This window comes from Geospiza fortis, unplaced genomic scaffold (genome assembly GCF_000277835.1).
Source record: "Geospiza fortis unplaced genomic scaffold, GeoFor_1.0 scaffold16, whole genome shotgun sequence".
NCBI classification, from domain to species: Eukaryota; Metazoa; Chordata; class Aves; order Passeriformes; family Thraupidae; genus Geospiza; species Geospiza fortis.
In genome coordinates this window covers 9,619,063-9,625,378 of record NW_005054302.1, presented here as the reverse complement: position 1 = coordinate 9,625,378, position 6,316 = coordinate 9,619,063, and positions in this window count along the sequence as shown.

Genomic DNA, 6,316 nt, shown 5'->3' with positions numbered 1-6,316 from the left:
TCTTTCAGTTAAAAATGAAGATGGGGTAATTACTGTGACAGTGTCTCCTATTTTCTCACTTCCCTGGGTTATCCCAGACATCTCCAGAAACCAAACACTTAATTCCCTTCCTGTCACACTCTTCCCTCATAGTGGAATGGGCTTCCCATGGACAATTAAAAAGACTTTTTCATGTGCTGTATTACAATTACACTTATACATAACAGTCATATATCAAGGTGACCTCTGGACTGTTTCCTTCATTTTTTATGAAGGCCTGTTGTTTGTTTTCCTTGATTAAGCTTTCTGGTAACACAGAATATCCTGAACTGGAAGGGACCCACAAGGACCAAGTCCAGCTCCTGAGTCAACAAAAGCCCTTTGGTGTATGGATCAGGTCTTGTTTTACACTGTTGATACCCTCAGAACCGAAAAACCAGTAACAGCAAAGCAGCTCATCAGGAAAAGATTAATGAATAAGATGTGGACAATTGATCTGCTGAGTCATTAAAGAGGTTTTATGACCTTTCCAAATGCAGTTCTTGCCTGTACACATGAGGTGTAAAAGAATTAGCAAAGGAAGGGAGAAAATGAAACATCAGAAATAGGTAACAAAATATGTTCGAGACAGGTGTTAACCTATCAGGAGCACAATCATGCAACAGACGAGGAATTGTGTAATTTGACACTGTCAGGTCATACACAACCTTCAAATTCAGGTTCTGTGGTTGCAGCCCTGCTGTAAATAGCCTGTAGTTAAGGATCTACGTGTACAACTCAGCGCTGTCTAGCAAAGAGACTGCTAGTCAACACAGCATTACCATCTCTCTTCAAAAAAGGCAGTGCTTGATGGGACCCAGGAGAGTCGTGTTCTGAGCCCAGCTTCACTCCTTGCCAGTTGTCAGATCCTGCCTCATGTCTCCACTGCAGTTCTCCATTTCATCCTTAGACTTTCTCACACTGTGCCCAATCTCTTAGCAAGGAGTCTCAGTACTCAACTGCACTTCCAAGAGCTTAGTAAAATTATCCAACAGGCATTATTAAAAATAGAGTAGTCCTGGCTAAGGCACAATTAAATAGCTGGTCCCCATCTCCTCAACACAGAAAGCATCACCATCTGTACAGCAGCTAGAACTACAATACTGCGAGTTCCTGTGAGGCTTTTAAACACCAGTGTAACCTTAATTACAACACAATGAACAGGTGAGTGGCATTTGTATTTTATATTCTCAAATGGAAAATATGCTTAAACCCAAATATTTTTGTCATCAATAAAAAGCATTTTCTTGAACAGTCAGAACTGGGATCAAGAGATGTGCATGTGCCAGACAGAGGAAAACTTTTAAGCTGTAGGTCTTCCACTCTGGGACCAGTAGAAATGGTTTCTGCTGAATGCAGAAGCAGAAATGTGCATGGCAAAGACTGCCAGTAAAAATAATTTGTGAATTCTTTAGAGGCAATGGTTTCTCTTCACTGCTATAAATTAAAAGCTCTAAAGTCCTTTTCACTAAATGTTATTTTCATTATTTTATGCCCCAAACCCTGAGACTATTAAAAAGATTCTCCTCATTTTACAGATCTATATGCAGGCAGAACTGCTATTTATCTTCACAATACACAGTACACCAGAAAAAACACCCCTGTCTCAGAATGGACTTCAGTTGCAAGTAAGTGTTAGAAATTATCACTCATTTATTAAAATCAATGATAATGAGCCCATCTGGAGTTGCTAATTGGTTGTAGGCTTAGTGTCAAGTTCCTGAGATGCAAAACCAGTTCATTATCAACACTCAGCCAGCAATGTACTTGTCTTTAATGTAACAACCTTGCTTTGCACTTACAAGAAATCAAATGCCAGAAATGCTCTCAAAGCCCATGAGGAAAAAGACAGCTACTCGCATTTCACCAAACACCAGAACTGGCAAAAATCTTCCCTTTCAAGCTCTAAGTTCAATGACTCATCACAAAACAACTCAATCAGCAAAGCTCATGCATCTGGTAGCAATGTGGTGCTGCAGCTAAAGCCCTCCTCAGCCAACAGCTCACAGACCCAACTCCCTTCAGCATCATTCTCACCCATGGGGAAAGAATTCCTTCAACATAGCCTTAAATCAGACCAGGTATTGACAGAGCCTTATTTGAGACAAGGGGGGAGTTCATACCTCATGGAGTTACTGGTTCAACAGACCTCGCTGCACTGATTTACACTGAGTTTATGTTTTCAGACTTATCCCTGCAAACATAAAGACAAGGAGCATGATTGCTCTCATATGCTTCAGTAAACATGCAGTGCATTGGATCCACTGTGTCTGCAGACCTCTGTGGATGATAAACACCAGAACAAAGGTGATAACAAGCAACCAAGAAAGCCGTGACATCAAGCATTGCTACAGTCATGCTGCTGGGAAACATCTGCTGCCTTATCTTTCTCTAATTTTATACTGATTTTCAAATATCACTGACATCTCCTATAGTAGTTTTTTTGCAGTACAATCACCTCCACCGTTCTGCACAGGCAATACAAATTTATCTTCAGCAGACCTAACAGAAAGCCTCTTAGGTATCTTACTGGACCAATGTTCAGACTGAACTGTGATATGCTTTTTCTGAGGAATACAGAGAGATGTATGCTCATTCAGAAACTACAGAACATAAGCATATGGGCTGCATGAACAAAATGCCTAATCACTTCTCATGGAAAGTAAATATAAGAACTTTGCTACCACTTTTTTCCCTAAAGTCATGTGTTCTGCTAAAGTCATACACAACTGTATCTGGCTTTCCTTTCACAAAAGGAAAAGATCATGGTAGAATTTTGTTGGCTGCCCCTTTGAATTCCAGAGGTCAGGCAGTCCATATGCAACCTCAAATCTGAAAAAACAACAATACAACAAACCCACCCACAAATTCACAAATTCATTTTAAGAATGGTCTTGGAAGAAAGCTGAATAACCAGCACAGCTGAACTGCGTTTATCACTCACTCACCTAGGATCCTCAGGCTATTCTAGAGATATAAAAGCAGTCCATAACATCGAGAAAAGCTCACTCTTCTGGACATAACCATACTGTAGCTCATCAAACATTTGAATCAGTGTTTTACCTCACTCCTTCTTCTGTCTCACGGGTTGTTCCTGGACAGACACTGCAGACACACAAGCACTCCTCGCAAGCTGCTGGTCAAATACCACCACAGCTCTTTATGAGTGGCTGGCTCATAGTCATGTGTCTTCCATGAAAACAGGATGGAAGGGGAATGTCCACCCTAAGTACTGGCCTCTGGAAACCACAGAGAGCTGCAGAACACGGCGTTGTGCCACACAAAGCCAGCTCTGGGTGAGACGGCTGAGACTTGAAAAGCAGAACAGCTGTTTCAGCACAACCATGAGGGCAGCTGAGTTAATTAGCTGTGACCTGCTCATCTGAAACTAACTCGGTATTTTCACAGAGAGCTGGCAATTTTTTACCCTGTACAAACAACTACACTGTATGTCTCATTAGGAGTTTTTCAAACGTTATTCTAGTTGGGACAGAAAGTAGGTAACATTTGTTCAATTATTCCTACATCTTCCTCAAGGATCACAAGTACCACACATTTCTAGGGTCTACTAAAATATCAAAGCAACTTTCACTGTCAAATGCCCTTATTGCCATATCTCACGTGCTTTATTAAAAGACAAACCTACAATGTTCTTCAGGACACTTATTCAAATGTGAGCAGCCCTATGTATAAGTAAACTCTATCAAGCATGTCTCCTTGAGGTGCTAGATCTTAAATACCTCCAGAAATAATAACACTTCCAACCAGGAGCTCAGAGAATCTAAAGAATGCACTGATGTATGTATTTCATATCAGCACCTTTCCAAGTCTTCTAAATCTTGCATAAAACAATTCAGTAACTACAACTCAGTACAGCTTCATATGGCTAGGTAATGGTGATTCTGAGATGAGTGACCTCTGAGTCAGTTTTTGATTTTTGTTCCTTTTAAATAAAATGAATTATCAAAACTGATGACAGCATCCTCATGATTCATTGTGCTCCTCACATCATCCCCAAAGCTAACTTCTTCTTTTTAAACAAAATAATTTGGTGAAAATGTGTCGTAGGTTACAATTTGAAGCTGATCTAGCTGTTAGATCACAGTCACAGAGATTAAAATATTTCAATGCATACAAATAGTCCAATTAGCGTCAGAATTATTCTTATGTATAAAATCAAATAGCAATACAGCTTTAATGAAAAAAAAAACTCTGATGATAATCAATCTACTGTCCAATTCATAGACAAATATTTATTTGTGCATATGCATCACTGCAAGGGAAGCTGATAATAAACATTCTAAAGGTCACCAGCCGTCTCTCATTACAAGACCCTAGGTTTATTTTATTGTAATTTTGCCCTCACCTTGAACCATTTCAACTAAAAAGTTTCACAGCGTGCACCAACTCAAGATGAGGGTATTTTTATTAATAATTACAGATAAAAAGCATCAATCTATTTCAAATACCTATCTTTTGTTTGGAGTACATTAAACCCTCCCAACTGGCTAGCTTTCTTCTACGGGCTTTAAATGCTCAAGCAGAGACTTGAGATTCTGAAAGCTTTTGAATAAGCCTTTTTTACATCCCAAGGAATCTGTCAGAGTCGGGGCTGGGAGGACACAGCCTTGTGCATGTTCAACAGCAACAGATTTATCATCTCAATTTCCCCACGGTTCCATTTGTGCAGGGCACGCTGCCGAGAGGCTCAACAGGAGCTTCCTTGTAGCCACTGGCTCTTCTGAGTTAAGCTCTCTTTAGTGTCCATAGGCCTCTTACAGTGAATGACCTCCAGATGGGTCCAAGTTGCCTGAGCTGATGCAGAGATAAAAAGAAGAATATATTGGGTCAGTTAGGTAAGGGGGAAAGAAGCTTGCAAATTCTGGCAGGGCACTGGTAGAACTGCACAAGGAAACCAGTACAGAGAGCAGGGAACAGAAGAATTTCATGAGGAAGGGTGAAATGAGGGTCAGGAGTCATGAAGGACTCAAGAATGAAGAAACCCGAGCGCAAACTGTGCGTTGCCTGTCTGAGGAGCAGCTGGGTAATAGCCAAGCATGAGAGTTTTGAGACGCTGGCAACAAAGTGGCCACCAGCATCTTGGGCCCTAAGAACAGAGGCAGAGCCAGGAGATCCAGGGAAGGATCCCCCTCTGCTCAGCTTTCAGTAGAGCATTTCTGGAATACTTCATCCAGGTATTAGCCTCACAGTGCAGGAAAGTCACGAGGGAGCTAGAGGGAGTAAAGGGAAGCACCACTGGGATAGCAGGGCTGGAGCACCCTGCCTGTGTGGAAAGACTGGGGAGAGACTGCTTTAGGGGGACCAAAAAGGCAGCCCCAGTGCCACCAGTGCCAGTGGAAGATACACAGGAGATGCCAATGGGCTGTCCAGAGAGTCTGGGTGCACTTCATCTTTGTAGGTTTTCCAGATCAAACTGGGTAAAAGATCTGATCTTAAAGCTGTCTCTGGTATGAGTGGGAAGCTGGACTCAGGGATGCTGTGATCTCTTCACCCAGAGTTATCCAGTGATCCTACAAATTGGGCATGGCAAGGGCAGCCAGAAGGGGACAGAACAACCTTCAGCAGCCATCAGGATATCCTGCTCCTGGGCCCTACCACAACACCAGGGCTTCCCACACCACCAGCCCTATCAGTCTCTCAGTGCCTGCCCGTGCTACCCTAGTGCAACCTTCTCCATCAAGCACAAGGCCCAAGCAGGATGTGCTTTCAGTCACTAAATTCAAATTTCACTGGTAGCTCATGGACAGTGGGAAGAACACAAAAGTCTCCTTTTGGCTTCTGTGGCTTAAGGACCTTGAATATTACCCACATGGCATTACAAGCCATTCAGACTGCAAAGTCAGGCTCTCAGAAAAAAACATGATGGCAAAACTACAGAGGCTCAAGACACCACAGGAAATTTGCTCCTGAAGAGGACAAGGCCTGGTGTGGCCATGGCAGCGTGCTCAAAGGCAGCTCCCAAGCGGGTGCCACACCTGCCCTGCCAGCACCGCTCACCTCTGCTGCCCATCTCCCAAACCCCTCCACCGCAGGTACCAAGGGCAGGGGCACCGCTCTGCCTATGCAGGGATTCACCAAGAGCCTGGTGGAGGTAGCATCTCCTGCTCTGCTTAAAGGCCCGAAAGAGAGAGCGGCTGTGCCGCAGCCGAGCGGAGTCCACGCCTGCCTTCCTGCTCCGTCACCCACGGCCACCCCCAGCGCAGGTACACCCCGGCAGGAGAGACCCGACCGCGGGGAAGCGGAGGAGCCTCCTGCCCACGGACGGAGCAAACAGCAG